This window comes from Physeter macrocephalus, chromosome 2 (assembly GCF_002837175.3).
Source record: "Physeter macrocephalus isolate SW-GA chromosome 2, ASM283717v5, whole genome shotgun sequence".
Lineage (NCBI taxonomy): Eukaryota > Metazoa > Chordata > Mammalia > Artiodactyla > Physeteridae > Physeter > Physeter macrocephalus.
The window spans coordinates 128916956-128937819 of record NC_041215.1 but is presented as its reverse complement, the minus strand read 5'-3'; the positions used below and the strand labels follow the sequence as shown (position 1 = coordinate 128937819).

At 37.9% G+C, this 20864-nt stretch overlaps 1 long non-coding RNA gene across 1 annotated transcript in view; it reads left to right on the top strand.

Moving 5' to 3' along the window:
* The first annotated feature begins 2434 nt into the window (after window positions 1-2434).
* Window positions 2435-20864, top strand: part of LOC102977398 (uncharacterized) — a 164616-nt gene continuing 146186 nt past the window's right edge. The window contains exon 1 of the long non-coding RNA XR_447337.3: window positions 2435-2523. This is a non-coding gene — a long non-coding RNA (uncharacterized lncRNA). The remainder of the gene's footprint in view (window positions 2524-20864) is intronic.

Here is a 20864-nt window from a genome sequence, read left to right as displayed (position 1 = left end):
TAGCCCTGTGAGGAAGGGGTCTTTCTTTCTCTTTCTCTTCAAAGTCTTGAGGCATCGGTACCAGATTCCAAGTACCTCCATCCGGTTTTACTGTATTCTTCACCACCTCATCTATAAGACTAAGCCGAAATTGTAGCTAGAGGGGAAGGGAAAGAAAGTCCAAGAACAAGAGAAACAGAGAGGGATAGTTGACCTTACGCCCCTAGCTCATGACAGCGTTTCCAACAAGAGGCGTTATCCAAATGAAGAAAGACAAAACTTTAAGAACAGTTCGGAATTATGATTATTACCATGAAATAGCCATTTTGAGTATTTAAATGAGGCTATTCTTGTGACTAGAAGTGGCAGGAAAGCTAGGAGCCATAGCTACGTCTACAGTAGGGTTTGAACAGAGAGTGGAGAGAAAGATGTTGTCATTTACTTTCACCCTGTCAAGTCTGTCTCATTTATCTTTTGTGGTTCTCATTTTGTGCCATTCAGAGAGATTCCAGGCATGTATATGCTGGGGCCACCAAATGTAAGTAAGTTTGGTGTGGTACGTGAAGGGGTCTCTATCTGGTCACTAAATGAATGCTGCCAAGTTAGTTAAGCATCTAAACTAGTCCTGTAAAATGTTGTGAAGGAGATTAGAAATGACAGTGCAAATACTGCTTTCCTTCTTGGCACTCCTTCCCCTGAATTATCTGGCACAGACGTCCCCAACCCCCAGCCCGCGGACCGGTACTGGTTGGCAGCCTGTCAGGAAGCGGGCCGCACAGCAGGAGGTTAGTGGCAGGCGAGCAAGTGAGGGTTCATCTACCGCTCCCCCATCGCTCCCCATCGCTCCCCATCTCTCGCATTATCACCTGAACCACCCTCCGACCCCCGACTGTGGAAAAATTGTCTTCCATGAAACTGGTCCCTGGTGCTAAAATGGTCGGGGACCGCTGCTCTCGCAGCATTTATGCTCATGAGAGTCATTCTCTTCAATAGCACCTCCCAACCTCCCTTTCCTGGTGTAGTGGTTGCTGGGTTTGAAATAAGTTGAAGTTGGACCATAACTCTTCACTGATCATCTTCTAGCTATTTTAAAACAGGAAAAAATGTAGTACCAAGCAATAGGTATTTGCAGCACTATTTGAAGGATTGGGAAAGTAAGGGTCAAGGAAAATGACTGCTAACATTTAGGAAGTCAGGAATTATAGGAATCATAGGATGTTGCCTCCAGTTATGTCTGCTGCCTGCTGCTGTGAGTAATTCACAGAACGCCTGGAAGCCATTGGGCTCCTTGGGACTGCAGTCCGTGCACAAGTCTGTCAGCTGCTGCCAGAAGAGAATAATAGCGTCTGCTTCTCTTCTGTCTTCCACTTTTCACAGAATTGTTTCCCTTTGGAAGAGTGTGTACCAGTATCCAATGAATGAGGGCTTCTGGGAGATGCAGTTAAGGGATTTTAGCCATTGAAATATACGGGGGAGTTGGAGGGACAGGGATGATGCTGAGTTGACAACAGTTGTTTATTTTTTTCTTTGGTTGAGGCATGCGGGATCTTTCCTCGCGGCGCGTGGGCTCTTTGTTGAGGCACCCGGGCTTCTCTCTAGTAGTGGTGGCGGGGTTTGCTCTCTCTAGTTGTGGCGCGCGGGCTCCAGGGCACGTGGGCTCTGTAGTTTGCAGCACGCGGGCTCTAGTTGAGCCATGTGAGCTCAGTAGTTGTGGCAGGCGGGCTTAGATGCCCCGTGGCATGTGGGATCTCAGTTCCCTGACCAGGGATCGAACCCACGTCCCCTGCGTTGCAAGGCGGATTCTTTACCACTGGACCGCCAGGGAAGTCCCCGACAACAGATTTTAAGTGCAGTTGTCTACTTGTCATCCTTTTCCATTTCCTTTTTTAAAACAGGGTCCTACTTATGTTCAAGCATCCACTTCATTCCTAGGCTCAGAAAGCAGTCTTATTTAGTTGACATGACATACCCCAATGATAGTGCGTGGTTTAGAGGCGGGCACACAATTTAGAACTTTATAGTTATGTTTAGGGGCATGTTTTCACGTCTCAGTCTTCTACTGAACATGACCAGGAAGCACATAACTTTTCATAGGCAGCATTTTGAAGCTGTGAAGAGACCAGGATGAGGCTGCTATTAAGGGAAACAGAGAGAGGAGACAGAAAAAAAAATGTTTTAAATGTAATAGTTTTACAACTCTTCATATTAGGCCTGATCACTCTGTTACTCCTTAGTATTGTATGTTGAATAATACGCTTCTTTACTGTTTAGGCTACTTCCTGCCCTGGTTTCTGCTACTTGTTGTTTAGAGCATCATAATGAATAAACTTGACTAGGTATGGTGGTTGCAGAGGCCCCTGGATGCTCTGCAGACTCTGTTTGACAGGCAGCTACAGCTCCGAGTGGGCACAAAGTTACGTCCCTCCTTACTTTTCCTTTGAAGGAGTCTCTGCCATGAAATCTCCTATGTTCCTGCTGAGTGGACTGAGCTGGAAGATGTGGATGAGCCCTCAGGGCAAGATCTGACCATCAGCGTCGCCAACAGTGAGTGGACGGGGACCCAGCCATTTATGGAGTGCCTTTGCAGAGGTGCCTTTGCAGAGGTTGTATGTCACCAGAGTGGTGTGACACTGGAAGCATATTTTTATGGTACATAGAAGTGGTTCAGGGAGATGGAAATGAGCTGACCTAGTCTTAAGGTATTCAGTGCATCCTGGTTTGCCTGGAGCTTTCTTGGCTCTAGCACTGAAAATCCCACATCCTGGGAAATGCTTCCATCCCTGGAAAACTGAGATGATTGGTCACCCCACCTGGGCTATAGTCCTATCTATCACTTGTCAGTCATGAATCCTTGCAGACATGGACTTGCCTCTCTGGGCCTCCATTGCTCATCTGTTAACTGAGCAAGCTGGAAAAGCCGGTGCCCAGACCCATCCCAATTCTGAGATCCTGTACTACCTTCAAGGTTTGCTTCATCTGTTAGATGAGAGAATGAGACTCATTGCAATCACTTAGTTCTATCATATTTTACAGACAAGTAAACCGAGGCATGGGAAGTTAAGTGAATTTTTCCAAGTCATTCAGCCGACGTAGGGCTTTGAGGGTGGGAAAACCCAGGCTCAGTTGACTCCAAGCAGCTCTATCCCCACATCATGGAAAAGTGAAGAGTCGAATGATTATTCCTATGACAAATACTCATGGACCTGAAGGGTTATTCAGCTGAGCTAACCACCTCTACATTTACCTTTAACTTATCAGACACAACTCCTCTCCAGGCTCTTCCTTTCAGGGTCACTGATCATATCTACCTTCCGTATGACACTATCCTGACTCTGTATGTGGGCACAGACCAACTAAAGTCAATTCTGTGTCTGTGCAAAGAACTATTTCCCTCTCTCTCCAGGCTTCTCGTAGCTGTCATTTTGGAAAAACAGCAGCAAAAACATCTTGCATAATATTATGCTTGTTACCTTCTCTGAATCCCTAAGGGCAACACATTCTGAAAGTTTGATGCACTATTGCTTATTACACTTCACGGTGTCCAATTTTCTTTGATAAACATCACAAATACGATGCAATGTATTAGTGAATTTTACTTAAAAAAACTTTATTAGTCATGATTTACTTCGGGAATGGAAAAAGAAATCTCTCAGTCTGAGAATTTCCCATATTAACTTCAGAGGGGAAAAAAATGCTTTTATTTGCTCTTAAGTTTTCTTACTATGAAACTGGCACTTAATTAGACCAGATTTTAATCTATATCACATGTCCTACTCTTTCTCTGCTTTTTGTTCTTCAACATATGTCCCACAGCTAGCTGTTTCCAGTACCTTCTGGTGATGCAAAAAGTCTTATTTTGTCTCTTATGTGAATATCTCAGCCATGCTGTCTCACTTCATAAAAGAGTTCTTTTATACTGAATCTGAACTCCAAGAAGGATTGTGGAGAACTAAAAACAAGCCACATGAAACTTTAATTTCCAAGTATTCTATACCTCATGATGAAATCTATCAAGTTTTAATTTATTTTCTCCTCTTACTTGTCACATAGAATTTTGGTAATGGCTTGTGAATATTATTCTGTAGAGTATTAATGAAACACATTTGGCTGTGAATAGCAGAGCACCTCACTCTCGTGGCTTAAGTAGTAGGTGTTTCTTAATCTCACATAACAGCTTGCTGGGGGGTCGTACATTCCAGGGCTGGGGAGCAAGCATCCATGAACCAGGCTCCTCCTGTCATCCTGTTCTTCCACCTTTGATGGTTGCAGGATGGCAAGTATCTACATTCTCCTGGGCAGTGTCCCAAGCAGAAAAGAAGGTGGCAGTGACAAGAGGGGCTTTCTCTTCTTGTTTTCTTTTGTATCAGGAGGAAAACATTTCCCAGAAACTTCAAGCAGACTTCCTCTTACATCTTTGCCAGAACTTGGTCCCTTGTCCAAACCTACATCAAAAGGAAACCGACTCACCATGATTGAGCTTGGGCTACATGTAATTATGGTGAATATTGCTACCCAGACAGAACTGGGGGTCTGTAGGCAAGGGAGAATAGCAACCGGCATCTATGCCCCTTTGGTTTTCAATTATTCAACCAGGGATTGGCTTTATGATTTTAAGCCTTCTGATCTAACCTAAGCAGATGAGAGGTGGTTAGTTTTTTAAAACGTCTGTAGACTTTTAATTTCATGCCTAAATCAATGTAGGTATTTTATATGCAAAATGTGTTTCGGTTCAGGAGTGAAGATGGCAAATAAAGAATTAAGGTTCCCCAAATCAGTGCTGTTGGCCACTGTGATGGTTTCAAAAATACATCACGTATTTGAAATGTCAATGCTTTAGATTCTTTACCAGGAAAACAGAATTGCAATTCTTTTTGATTGTCACACTGAACAGGGGTAAGTAAAGCCTAATAGCTCTGAAGTGCTATGTAAATTCTAGCAGGATGAGGAAAAGGAAAGTAGCTTAAGCATCTGGACATTGGCAAACTTGAATTAAGAAGACACGGGTGATAGACCAAATGCTTTCGACGGTCTGTGACATGGAGTTGGTGACTTCACGTGATAGCTTTCTCCTCTGCTCTCCCTCTTCAAGTGTGACACTCATCTGACATTTGCATTTTGAGCCCAATGGCCAGATGGACTTCCAAACCTGTGTTCAGAATAATCCCTAGTTTCTTGCTATTACTCATAAACGATCAATAACAACAATAATGAAACACATAGCAGGATGCTCTTTTTGGCAGGCATTCCTTACAATTTCAGGATGAGTGCTCAACTGTTTATGATACAAAGCTGTTCAATTTTGGGAAAAAGCAAAACAGGTAAAGTGTGATCTCCTTCTTGGCCTCTTTAGACTCACAAGTGCCAATTCCTTATAACCTTAATTTAGAAACTAGCAAAACCAGATACGTTTTTAGATGCATCAGGAAATATAACTCTTTTAAGAACATTTCACTCTCATAGCCCTGCCTCTGGCAGGATATTGCCTCCCTAGATGTTTTGGTAATTACCAAATCTTAATACCATACTGCAAAGTGTTCCGTTTCCTCAGCTATTTATTAATTCCCAAATTCCCCGAATAAAGTTAAGTCAGCCTCCCACCCTTTTATTCCCTTGGAGACTGCATATTTTCCTGACAGCCTGCTGTAATCCAGCAAAAGACACATCAGCTTTGTACCTCTAAGGCCTCTTTGCTTCCCAAATTTGGGTGTGTATCACCAGGAGAGCTTGTTTCTTGGTTCTGTTCCCCGAGATTCTGCTTCAGTAGGACTAGACTGGGGCCTGAGACTCTGAATTTCCAACACGTTCCTCAGTGAAACTAACTGTCCATGAACCACAACCATGGAGGACGGCAAACTGACTTTCCACCTCAACTTGAAGTGATATGAAACGAATGAACCCTCATCCTAGGGGTGGTGAAAACCAGTTCCACGTATATGATAGTATATGCATATACAGTTTTATATATATATGATTGGTCAAGGGACCGACACTGTCACACTATTTTTCTTCTGTATCGTACTGTATTGCAGGAGGTAGGAACCAGCAGTATTAACATACTAATAAATGTTAATTTATTAACATACATAATATATATAACACACGTAATATATGTATAACATACATAATATATCTAATTCCCCACCACGTTGACCTTAGTCAGATAAGTCCCAAAGTCCATGGTGAATCATTGGGGCTTCCTGGGCTTACACTGGGAATCAAGGTTACATTTTTACTTCATTGGTTGATAAGTCAAGGAAGTAACCAACTTCAGGAATAATGTGGTAGACTGCTGCTGAGTGCTTTAAAAACTAAAAATGTATAATATACACACACACATGCACAGATATATGTATGTAAACATATATAAAAATACATATGCACATATATAATCACATATATGTGCCATAACATGTGTATATCTATACATATTCAATCATACATAAAACATATACAATATATATAAAATATATATACAATCATAAATGTAAAACTATATATGCATATACTATCATATATATATGTTTATACAATTATATGTGTATGTACACATGTAAAATCACATATCAGTGTGCATATGAAACTGTACCAATGGACTGACAGTGTGTTAGTAGTGTGTATGTATATACACACATACAACTGTATATACACACTGCACACACAATATATAATTACATGTGTGTATACATATAGACACTTCACATACACAATCAACCCATTAGTACACTTTCATTCACATACATCTTTAAGTGGATGGAACTTTTCTCTCTACCTTCTTGCATTTCTCAGAATACTTATTGCCATTGCTTCTTAATTTCCTCCTTAAAGTTGCCTTGATATGCATCCTTTAAAAACATTTTTCAAGTATAAAGATGCCGTAGAGTTGGGGACCAGCATTGTCCTATAAATGATGTTGCTAGCTAAACTGTCTCTATTGGGACCCCTAACACTATCAGGGAGTGGCTGCCATAATCCCTATCCAATGTGACTCCGTTCTCTAAATTCTGAATGTTGCTCCTCGTTCAGACCTACAGGAAACATCTCCATTGAAGACATAATTCTGATAGGAAAGGGATGCTCTTTAGAATCTCATCAAAGGCAGAACTAGGAGCTCCTTACTTATCTGTTGTTCAGAACATGTGCAAAGAAACATTTTTCCTTAGGGTCCTATGTCAGAGATATGACTGTTCTCAAGAATAATGTTTTCAACAATTTTCTCAGAGTGGACAAAGAGGCATTTTTATTGGTTTTCAATGTACACCAGTGCCATAAGGCCAAAGTGCAATTTAGTGAAAATAGTTCTTTAGAGGAAAGAATTAAATAGAGAATTTCTGAGATTAGTACTATTTTTCTGTTTCCCTCTTCTCTGTGAGAAGTACATTTCAGCAACAAAAGTGAAACCACGGGTGGGATAGCCCTTAATTTTTCCTTGGCATTTGTAAGGTTGGGCTGATTTGTGTGAAGGTGAGTCAGCCTTCTATTCAGGTATATAGATCATCTTGGACTTAGGATGGGTAACATCCCGATAAACCCATTGTAAGTTGAAAATATCATGTCAAAAATGCATCCAAATTCACATCATAGCTTAGCCTCGTCTACCTGAAATGTGCTCAGATCACTTACACTAGCCTACAGTTGGCTAAAATCATCTAACACAAAGCCTGTATTATGATAAAATGTTGAATATCTCATGGAATTTATTGAATACTGTAGTGAAGGTGAAATAGAGAAAGGTTGTCTGGGTCCAGAATGGTTGTAAGTTGTTCACCCTTGTGATGGTTTGGGTGACTGCAAGCTGCAGCTCACTCGAAGGAATAGCCATGGTGCTGCAGATCACTAAAAGGGCAGAATGCAAAATTCAGTGAAAGGTTTCTACTGAATGTGTATGGCTTTCACACCATCGTAAAGCCGGTATATTCTTGTCCAGCTTCTCAGATTTCATGAGGCTGTCAATCTAACACTTAGCTCTACTCTCTTCCAAGGGGTTGTCAGGACCTAAGACCCTAAATTGATTGCTTCTCAATGCCCAGTTCAAGGAAGTTTATTAGAGGAGAACCTTCTGGAGAATATGATTTTGTCTTTTTCTCTAGACTTTTGAAATTCTATATTTGACGCAATAACACCAACCGAGAGCTGCTAGTAGATCAAGATGCTGGTAAAACTATTTTAACCTAATAACACTTTTTATTTGCCAGATATTATGTTGTTGTCTAATTTGGAATATATCGATAAGAGCAGAGAGGTCTATTTATTCCACCAGTTGAAGCAGCATTGAGAAGAATAAAGCTGTGAATGGCATTCCCTGCAACACTTTAATCAATATGTTCTCAGGATTCTCTCTTTCAAGTGAATCTTTGACTTAAGACTTAATTTGTGACTTGCATTACTAAGTCCATCAAGTGAACTTCTATTAAGGCAAAAAAACTGACGGTAATGAATTAGGAATTTACTAATAATATTTTTATTATGTAACTCCTATGAAACCCAGGTTTCTACATGGCCATTTTTTGTTATGGAATCATATTCATTGAAACTGTAATGTGGTATAATACCTTTAATTGTAGAAATGCAAATCTTTATGTCTTTAGGAAAAAAATTCTAAAACGGAAGTTTATTCTTTATGCATAGTAAACTTTTCCCCAATCTTCCTTTCTGTCTCAACTTTCCCATATTCTTTTTTTTTTAACTTTCTTGCAACTGTTTTCTTTTTTTTTTTTTTATAAATTTGTTTTATTTATTTATTCATTTATTTTGGCTGCATTGTGTCTTTGTTGCTGTGCATGGGCTTTCTCTAGTTGCTGCAAGCAGGGGCTACTGTTCGTTGCGGTGCGTGAGCTTCTCATTGTGGTGGCTTCTCTTGTTGTGGAGCACGGGCCCTTGGCGCTCAGGCTTCGGTAGTTGTGGCACGCGAGAACAGTAGTTGTGGCTCACGGGCTCTAGAGCACAGGCTCAGTAGTTGTGGTGCATGGGCTTAGTTGCTCCGCGGCATGTGGGATCTTCCCGGACCAGGGCTCAAACCCATGTACCCTGAATTGGCAGGCCGATTCTTAACCACTGTGCCACCAAGGAAGTCCCAACTTTCTCATATTCTTAAAGGAAACAACAATGACGACAACAACCTCTCTCCACTCTCATCCTCCCTCTGGTTCCCCAAACACCCCCCTCCCAGCTGTGATGTGAGACTCTCCTTTTCTCTTTTCCCATATAGACACCTCCCCAACACACCGCTCCCCACTCTTCTTATTAAGGGGCTGCTGGCTCAAGGAAGTTCTAACACCTGACATTTCCCATTGGGCAGAGCAGCCTGGAAACAGTAGTTCTTCCCTACTTCCAACTACTTATCCAAAAAAAAAGCCACTCTGGAATTCTGAAATAAAATTTTCCCTGTTGAGTACTTTGCAAGTCCAGTCTGCAGGGCTGGCTTCAGGGACATGTGACTATACAATGGCAGGGGGTCAGACCCTCAAAAGAGACTGGTACTTGATTTAAGGCTCCATTGTTGCCATCTTGAAATTCTCAATAATTGTGCACAAAGCGTCCTGCATTTTCGTTTTTCACTGTGACTGGCAGTTCTATAGCTGGCCTTGCGGACATAGCATCGTTGAATCCTGATGTGTTTGAGTAGTGAGTTAGCAACCATGTGTTTATGAGAGAGGAAATGGAGCTGGGCTGAAAATGTCAGCAATTTTGGGTTCAAGGGACGGGAGAGAGGGAGGAAGGGAGGGATTTCTCTGTGCCCCTTCATAGCCCCTTCCCACCTGTGCTTGCTTTTTGGTGCTAAAATCCTAGAAGACAGAGTTTCTTTCTCTTCATTCTGCATCTGAGGCTGAACATTCAGACTTTTTTCAAGAATATTAGGATGTGATTGTGTCTTGGGGGACTTTGAAGCTCTGATGAAAGACCCAAAGAAATGTTGGTTTGAATTTATACTGAAAAGGCCACAGAAATCTAGCCTCCTTAAGTACTTATCCTTCTAACTCACATTTCAAAGCACTTAAGCATCATAATAAATTCTCTGTAAGCTTCCTCTGCTAGGAAACTCACATTTCAAAGCACTTAAGCATCATAATAAATTCTCTGTACGCTTCCTCTGCTAGCTTCTTCACCCCCAAATTGACTTATAGTTTATTTGTGAGTTGAAATTTTTGCTCTTATTTCTTTTTTTTAAGAAGATACACACACACACATCAAAATCAGAAACATCTTTTGTCTTTGATTTTACAGAAATGATTGGAAACATTGTGCAGAACTGCAGGGCTTATGTAAGTTTTGTGAGTTATTATTTCCAGATTTTTGCGTTGGATCAATGTGGATGGAGAGTTTGTTACCTGGACAGAACTCCCATGAGATTGATATTTCTTGGGAACAGGATCTTGTTGATTTCCTCCTCATGTCCCCACTGTAACACAAGACTCAGCACAAAAAAAACCACTTCATAATAATTTATTGAAAGCATGATATTTTTAAAAATGTGAATTCCATAAAAAATACATTAAAATTTTTATTATTTTGTTTTATAGTAATATGTACTATTTATTGGTATATATGATACCAATTATTTATGTAAATTACCTATACTATTAGATATATAAAATAGTACATATATAATATATTGTAATAAATTATTAGTAGTAGTTCTATTTCATAGATGGGGACACTGAGGCCAATAAAATTCAAGAGTCTTTTCTAGGTTCACCTAAAATGTTTTAAAAGTTTCCTAATAGAATTGTTTACTAAATATATAACCTAAGTATGAATGTGTGCTTTTAAATCTGAATCAGGCTGTGGGTTAATAAAACATTTTGTGCTCAACTGTAGAAAATTAAAAGCCAGTAAACAGAAAGAAAACTACACAAATCTGCTGAAATAACTTATGACTAATTTTATTTGTGTCCTTGAATGAATTAAAACCTTCTGAAAATGTTTAAAAAAAAAGAAGACTATAACTTCCAAAGAAAAACTTTTCACGGACTTATCATCAAAGGAAGAGCAAATGGAAAGGAATAAAATAGAGAGAACACATCCTCTGAGGTGTTCAATGAGTTCAAAGTCAATCCACACCCATGGGGACCTGCTGTGGCCTCAGTCTTCCAGGAATGTAGGAAATTAAGTAACTGGGTAGAAAATGACAGTAAATGGCAGTATAAGATGTGTAATGACTCCAGTTTGAAGTCATGACCAACTTGCATTTTAAATATTAATTGAGAGATGCAGATTAAAGCTAGTGAACCTCATCAGCTGTATACATTCATCTCTTGATGGACACAGGTTGCTTCCATATCTTGGCAGTTGTAAATAATGTTGCTATGAACATTGGGGTGCATGTATCTTTTTGAATTAATATTTTGGGTTTTTTTTTTAATATATATATATACTCAGGAGTAGAATTGCTGGGTCATATGGTAGTTCTATTTTTAGTTTTTTGAGAGACCGCCATACTGTTTTCCACAGTGGATGCACCAATTTACACTCTCACCAACAGTGTAAGAGGGTTCCCTTTTCCCCTCATCCTTGCCAACATTTGTTATTTGTGTTCCTTTTGATGATAGCCATTCTGACAGGTATAAGATGATACCTCATTATTGTGGTTTTGATTTGCATACTTCCCTGATAATTAATGACTTTGAGCATGTTTTCATGTGCCTGTTGGCTCTCTAGATTTCCTTTTTGGAAAAATGTCTATTCAGTTCTTCTGCCCATTTTTTAATTGGTTTTTTTTTTTTTTTTTTTTGGATGTTAAGTGATATGAGCTGTTTACATATGTTGGATATTAATCCCTTATTGATCATATCATTTGCAAATATTTTCTCCCATTCAATAGGTTGTCTGTTTTGTTAGTGGTTTCCTTTGTTGTGCAAAAACTGTTAATTAGGTCCTATTTGTTTATTTTTGCTTTCATTTCTTTTACTTTAGGAGACAAATCAAAAAAATATTGCTGTGATTTATGTCAGAGAGGATTCTGCCTATGCTTTTCTCTAGGAGTTTTATAGTATCTGGTCTTACATTTATGTCTTTAATCCATTTTGAGTTTGTTTTTCTATATGGTATTAGAGAATTTCATTCTTTTACATGTAACTGTCCAGTTTTCCCAGCACCTCTTACTGAAGAGACTGTCTTTTCTTTGTATATTCTTACCTTTTTTGTTGTAGATTAATTGACAACATTGTGTGGGGTTATTTCTGGGCTTTCTGTCCTTTTCCCTTGATCTATGTGTCTGTTTTTGTGCCAGTACCATACTCTTTGATTACTGTATCTTTGTAGTATAATTTGAAGTCAAGAAGTGTCTTCTTCTGAAGTCAGTCCGTTCTTCTTTCTCAGTATTGTTTTGGCTATTTGGTATCTTTTGTGCTTCCATACAAGTTTAAAAATTATTTGTTCTAGTTCTGTGAAAAATGGAATACTACTCAGCCATAAAAAAGAACAAAATGTTGCCATTTGCAGCAACATGGATGAACTTGGAAGGCATTATACTAAGTGAAATATGTCTGAGACAGAAAGACAAATACTGTATATCATTTATATGTGTAATCTAAAACATACAACAAACTAGTGAACATAACTAAAAAGAAGCAGACTCACAGATATAGAGAACAAACTAGTGCTTACCAGTGGGGGGGAGCAAATATAGGGAGGGAGTGGGAGGTACAAACTATTAGGTATAAGATTGGCTACAAGGATGTTTGCACAACATGGGGAATATAGTCAATACTTTATAAGAACTGTAAACAGAGTATAACCTTTAAAAATTGTATTAAAAAAAAAGAAAAACAACCAAACCTATAAAAGAAAAAAGTGAATCTCTTTGGGAGAGGAATCTCAAATAATTTATGTAGCTATCTTGTCTTTGGGAAGTTGAAGCTGAACTCCCCAGTGAAGTGTGGGCTGTGTGTGTATAGTGACTTCCTTCCAAAGAGGACAGTATGGAAGGGGTGGGAAAAAAGAGTAGCTTCACAGTGAAGACACCTGAGAGACATGACCTCAGCCAGGTAATCAAGGCCAATGTCAGCTGTGATAAGTCATGTTGATAGTATGTACCCTTGATATGCTGTGATCAGACAAAGCCCATCTGTGGGACATTCTGCAAAACACCTGACCAGTATTCCTCAAAACTGTCAAAACAAGGAAACTTATCAAAAACAAGGACTGTGAGATGCTGTCACAGTCAACAGGAACCTAAGGAAACATGACGACTAAATGTAACATGTTATCCTGGACAGGACCGTGAGAGAGAAGAGGACATGAGAGAAGAGGACATGAGGGAAATCTGAAGAAGTTAATAATACTGTATCAATACTGTTTCATTAACTGTGACAAATGTAGGGGAAAGTGTGTATGTGCTGTCAGGAACTCTCTACACAACTTTTCTGTAGATCTAAAACTATTCTAAAATAAAAATATTATTAAAAATAAAAATAAGTTTTACCATATACTTAGTCATATTAAATTTCAGAAATGCTCTCGCAATTGAGTCGTTTGTGCTGAGAAACAGAAAGGCATGCTTGGTGAATGTTTCATAACCAGTTCCATGATGATTATCACCTATCAAATGAGAAAAACCATGCTGTCCCATAATGAACCTGCTGCCTCCAGCCTGTGCTTACTCCAGACAGGAGGCTGGGAGCCACAGGTAGCTGGATCAAGTAGATGGTATCTGACGACTAGACTGTGACTTCTGGTCCCTGGAGCACCCAGCTCCCTCCTAAGTGCCTGCCCTTCCTGAAGCAAGGGCTGAAAGAGCCCGTGGAGTTTAATTCATTGTGTTCCGAATGAGTTAACCGGTGACAGATATCAGTGAGTATATTCCATCACATTAATTTTAATGTATTCTGCATGTCTGATGTGAAAGGCTCAAAATGACCTCTCAATGTTCCTAATTAGTGCTCTCAGTACAACTTCTTTATCATTTCTTGGAAGTGGCTTACATTTCCAATTTTAGCAAATATTACAATTGTAAATTTTTGATCATATAATTGGGGAATCAAAGGAGGAGACAGCTATATGAAATAATCATAGGTAAAATAGTTCATTGGGCTAATACACTATTTAAACTAACATTTCACATGACTTTCCTGAAGACTTGTGAATCACAAATCTTCTGTGACAGATGCACATATATATATATATATCTTACTGTTCGAACAGCTCTATGCAAAATCCAGGATAAGAATGCTGTCCATGTTAACATCAAAGTGTAAAATTAGCTGTGGGTATAAATCAGTAATCTCAATTCTGAAAACAATTCAAAGTTTGTATTTTTATTTGATATTTAAATATATTTTAAGGATTTGCCAGTGCTATCTTGACTCTCATATTGTCATGCCTTGGTTTTCTTTCCAAACTGTGGGAAATTTGTTTTAACCATATTTCTTGTGGCTAAAAAAACACATGTTCTAGGAACCTGAATTTGGTTATCAATATCAACAAAAAGGCATGTTCTAGTAATAATTCAACTCTTAGAAGACTGCCCTCACGTTTTCCATTTTTGCCTGTTCTTAATAACTGTAAAGCATACACATGGAGAAAATTCGCAAAGGTTGTATATCTCACATCTTGATGGTGATTACATGTGGGTTATATGGGTAAGAATTATTTTAACTTTTTAAACATCTCTTTTCTTAATATTATCTTAATATGTTTTACCCTGAACATATATTACTTTAATAATTGGAAAAAGGGCACTATTTTCATAAATCATAAAACATATCACAACTAAAATTTGTTCTGCTAAATATTTACCATTCAGTATATTTTGAATGAGGTATGCTGTGAAGTTGTTAGTTTAATCATAATAAGGTACCTTGTATGACTGATATAATATGATTATTACTATGATATAGGACAACCTTATTAATTCTGAGTCCGATAATTTCCATATCTGCAAGATTATCTTTGCCTTATTTTTAATAAAAGCAGGATTTTCTAAGCAATCTGATAGTATCTCCATGCTTATCAGAGAATGTTAGTATACTCAAGAGAATATTGAGCTTGTTGAAATCCTTAATAATCCTCATTTGCATATGGTTATTTTACACACATTTATTTTGTGTACTGAAGAGTTGCCAAAACACTTCAAGATCTCATTTTTCTCATAAAATACTTATGACTAAGGAAATGTGACAGGTTGCTTGCAAGTTTTCCCTATATTGTAACTGAAGAACAAAAGGTCAGACTGCTCTTAGGTATAGGCCAGTGGTTGATTTTCAGAGTTACAGAAAATTCCCCTTGCCTCCAAAATTATCCTTCATCTCTGCCTGATACCTAGGATTTCTTTTCTACATAGCAATTGCCTTTCATCTAGAACTATATAAATATATAGTTCAAATATAAACATAAACATCTCAGGGAGAGGGTCACACTGAATTAATCATATTAAAGTAGAACTTACCGATGGGAGATTTTCTGAGAATCATATTCCTTTACTAGTTTCTTGCTTTTATTTGGGTCAGGAGTGTATTGAGGGGTGGGTAGGGGTGGGGGTCCCTGAAGTAGAGGAGTAGGAAGCACAGCAGGAAGTACACAATTAAGGAGGAATCCAAAGGAAAATTGGCAATTTGCGTAAAGAACAAACAGGCTTCTGCACACACTTAGTTGGGCCTCATTGTTCAATTTGCTCTAAGAATTCAAAGCAACTTCGTTTTTTGTTTTTTTTTTTAACCGTTTTTAAAAAGATGGTTATATTAATCGTATTTTTTAATTAATCAGTTTATTTTTGGCTGCGTTGGGTCTTTGTTGCTGCGCACGGGCTTTCTCTAGTTGCCGCGAGCCGGGTTCGGGGGCTGCTCTTCGTTGCGGTGCGCGGGCTTCTTATTGTGGTGGCTTCTCTTGTTGCGGAGCATGGGCTCTAGACACGCGGGCTTCAGTAGTTGTGGTGCACGGGCTTAGTTGCTCCACTGCCGCTCCGCGGCACGTGAGATCTTCTCGGACCAGGGCTTGAACACGTGTCCCCTGCATTGGCAGAAGGATTCTTAACCACTGCGTCACCAGGGAAGTCGCTCAAAGCAACTTCTAAATAAAGATCGTGGAGAAATTGCGTGTTTATTCACTCCTCCTTAAGTTCACTACAAATAACAAATAATAGAAAGTAACAGAAAAATAATATCCTCAATGAAATAAGGACACGGCCATAACCCAAAGTCATACCCTATTTGATGCCTACCTTCCAAATAATGTGAATTCTATGCTAAAACAGGTGAAAAAACTCGGAAACAGAATTAAATTCAGCAGTCATGATTGCCTTGTCACAGAGCCTTTGATTAGACCTGGGAGCTCTAGAGCCACTGTCACCTTTTGGAAGAATTAAGAAGTGTCCTTCTAGAAACAATAAAATTGCAAGAACAACACAACTGAAGTATCTACACCAGCAACATCATTTTCAGTTGACTATGACCCAACCAACTAGCCTAGGGAGGTGACAGGTGAGGCAGGATAGCAGGGAGCAGATAGAGCCTGTTTCCTCAAAGATGTTACTGGCTCTTGGATACTCAAAATTGAGGGAACATGTCCTCATGGATCAAAGGAGGGAAAGTGAAGAAAGATGTACCAACAGTGTCTGACTTGATGAGACATTTGGGACAACCAGACCCACTAAGAGCTGCAGACTCTTCCAGATAATTCCCCTCTCCATGACATAGAAGGAGTCAGTGCAGATACTGGGAGGAAAAATACAAAGGAAAAATACATGAAGCAAAAAATAATGCACAAGGCCAAAAATAATACATAAAATACATAAGCAATAGTTGAATGAAAAATGAAATATGAATACAAAGGAGCCTTATTTATTAAAAAAGGAACAAAAATTAAGAAAAATGGCATTTCATAGTCTCAAAGTAATAACAGACAACATGATTTATTACTCTATTTCTTTAAAGGAAAGCTCAAAGAAGAGACTCAAGGATTCAATGAAGAGATAATAAGACAAAACCAGGAGACAAAAAGCAAGCTGGCTGTGCACAAAAAAAGTCAAAGAAGCATAAAGCAAAAAAAATTAGAGAGATGAAAAAGCACACTAGAAGCTTGTTCTAAAAAATAGAACAAGTATAACTAAAAACTTTCTTCTTGGCCTCTCAAATCAACCTTAAAATAAATAAAGGGCAAAGACATAAAAATCGTTATGGAGAATATGTGGATATATGACACAGGGATCCAATATACAAACTGAATAATGAACCTGAAAAAAAATATGCTGAAAGATATGATAGGAGAAAATTTTCCTGAAGTAAATTTTTTAAAATTCATTTTGAAAGCGCACAGTGTCTGGGAGAAAAATAATTGAAATGGAATGATCAACAATGAGACAGATTCTGAAATTCAAGAATAAAAGAGATAATTATATAAGTCACCTACACACACACACACACACACACACACACGAGAAAATAGATTGATTTCAGAATTCTTCACAACTCCATTCACTGCTGGAAAACGGTGAGTTAATATTTAAAAAAAACAAATTCTGAGAGTGATGGGTGTGGTAGAGAGGGAGGGACAGTATAACCAAGAACTTTATACCTAGTTAAGCTTGCATTCGAGTATAAGGGCAAAGGACACATTCTCAAGCATGGAAGAATTCAGAGTTCAGAGATAAGTGCTCATCATTTATAAATTCATCATTTTAAAATATAGTATTATTGGTAGGTTTAATCACTTTTGCAATTATAATTATAAAATGGAATTTAAATGCTATTAATAATAATAATAATAAAAGCATAAAAATCAGAGTGAGCAGTGGGAGAAGCGAAGTATATTTATTCCTTCTTCACTCATAACAGGGAGTCAAGTGATAACACACGAAAATAATAGACACACGCGAATCCTGATATTGTCATGAACTCCTTTCTTTCTTAAATTTTGGGGACACTTTCAGAAACAATTATCTCTGATGATGAAGAAAGATGTATCTGCATTTTAACAATTCCTTCACTTTCACTGCAATTTATTTTGCTTCTCTTAAATTCAAGTATAATTAAATGTAAAACTCTGTAAAGTAAAGATAGCAGGAAAAGTTTAATCAGAATTTCTGACCAGTCTTTCCATCCTTATTCAGGGGCTGTGGACCATAGTGGTCAATGGCATAGACTCTGGAGACAGGTTTCAAACTATGACTCTACCAACCATTTTTTATCTTCTTAAACAAGCTGCTTCACTTTGCTGTGTTTCGGTTTCCTCATGAGAAAAGTGAGGATAATACTTAATTCATAGAATTTTTTAACAGATGAAAATGTCCAAGTGCTATCATCATACTGTTACTGATATCATAATACTGCCTGGCATCTTGTTAAGTGCTAAATATGTCACTTTTATGTGCTGTTTTATCTTTGTTTCTTTTAGTTTAGCTAATATGTATTTGGAAAATAACATCATTATTTAAAAAATAATAAATATTTTTAATCCAGTGAGAGGCAACACTAGGACACAACCAAATTTCCTGGCACTCAGTCTCCTGCTCTGTTTATTGAACTATGTCACCATGACCCTTCAAGAAAATGTTCTCCAAGATTTATTGGTATATAGCAGTTCAGCATGACTGAGAAGTTAAAAATCCATCACTTCTATAAATATTTTCTTTGATCAATTATGTTTTCTCCATCCATCTGTATGGTTGAACATTTAACAGAAAATCGGTGCTGAGTTTGGAGTAATTTACCGTTGGATTTGGTACTTTATTTTACATTCTCTTTGTTATGTCACCCACTGAACTGTGATCCCCAGTGTATTTCAAATACGAGAGGTAAACTTTTAAGCAACAAAGTTAATGGGAACTTTGACTACCTTTAACTTCATGGTGTGTGTTTTAAAAGAAAATAATTCAAAAATAACTTAGCCTAGTTCAAGTATTGATTTTTATTAAACGACACTTTGAGATCAACACTAATGTCGAGAAACTTCCATCTGTTTCTCTAAATAGCACAATATCAAATTACTAAATCTTTTTGACTACTGGCATTTCCAGAGCAGTTTTTGAAATTAATTTGGTGCCATCATTCTATTGCTAATTAGATTTGAAACAACCCCAAAGTGCTTGGCATCTGCAGATACTTGCCCTTCTTTTAGGAAATTCTGAAACTAATAATTGGTTCAGTTGGAACCGTATATTCTTATGGGCTAATGGTGTAAATAAGTGATGTCATGGATGTAAGCTTGCTAGACCAACAATGAAACTAATAAGTTTCGAATTACACTGAAATTTGAACAAACATGCCAAACCATAGAACATAATGTTCCATTCCCTTCAACGCTGAACACTCTGAAGTAGAAGGGTCTTGGCTCCATTGATACAGTTGTACTAATGGACAAAATCTGAAGAGACACAGTTAATGAAAGAAGGGATTGTGACAGAAGGAAAGAAGATGGAAAAAAAATAACTGTACTAAAACTGCTTCATATCTGTTCCACTTTCTCCACTTTGATAAAAATTTGGGTGGGAAAATTATAACCCAAGGTACATGAGGACCTCTCTGCTTTAGAAGGAAATAGAAAAATAATGGAGAATGGTGACCTTGAGAGAAAAAGTAGAAGGCCTGTATAAGAAAACAAAATCTGAGGCATTTGAGCTTTTCACAGGTGGGATTTACATTCTGAGTTGGCTTATTATTATTTATTATTTTTTAAACATTTGAGATGGATGAGCTTATTTTTATTTTCTGGAACTCTTCAAACTTGAGTACCCCTATCCAGTGGACATCAAGACTAATATTTTCGGTATCATTTCTAAGAAGGCTGCAAGTATTTGGAAAATAGCCAAAGTTCATTTAACTTGGCATAGTTCATCAAGGAATTGAACCAAATTCTGCCTAGGTCTAGAGGCTGTAACTTCTCTAAGACTGCCTGGAAATGTCTATATTTAGTTTTCCATCAGGTAGCTTCCTCGAATATCTTTCATGCCCTTGTGGTATATTAAAAACAAAATAAACCATTCACCATCTCCAAGGAAACAAGCACAGATGTTTTGAAATATGCCTACAAAAAGTACCCACCAATGAACAACACTGTATTTCTCTAATTAATTCAAATATTTCGCTGTCAGCTCTTTCTCTTTGAAGTTGCAGATTGTTTTTCATTCCGAGATTCACATTCTTCCTAATAATAGAAACAGATACGTCTCTTTGGTCCCACTGTCTCAAGATTTAGAAATAAGATTCCTCTTGAAAATCCCAGTCTATGGAGTAATTCATCTGTAATCACCATTTGGGGCTTTTTATCCCCTCAATAAAGGTCACAACATAGTCATATGAATGCCAACACTCTTCTTTTGCTATATCAAGTTTTTTCTTCTGGAAGCATTTCTCCTGGATGGGCCAAAATATATATTTCCATTTAATGAGTTCAGAATCTTATGCAGCTCTGTTCTATCAATTATGTAAACACCATCTAACATTTTTCTTACATTCATCCAACATGCATGTTTCATCCCAAATATTACTGCATGCCAGAAGACCACAGACCTTTTTATGTCTCTTCATTTTATTGTTCATGTGTGTATGTGTCTGAAATCTGATATGGGAAATAGATTTTACCTGCCTGGATTCCAGTTTGGAAATGAATTGCATTTTTTCTCCCAAATCTTAGCCTGCCCTGAAGGAATATCAATCAAACCATAAGACAAGCAGACTGAAGCTTAATGTTGAAAGAAACTACCATATGGATTTATTTGATGACATAAGGGAATTATTTTAGAGGGAGTACAATTTTATTAATAGCCTATTTAGAAATAATAGTATACATTATTGATAATTTTATAAAATTTACTGACAAAATTCACATGACTTTGAATAAACTTGAGTCCCCTAGAAGTCATATGGATGGGAGGATGTTGGAAGAGATTGAAAGACAATGAAGATTAATGCAACTGGTGAGGTTGGAACTTTATTAATGCTTTTCCGTGGGCCAAA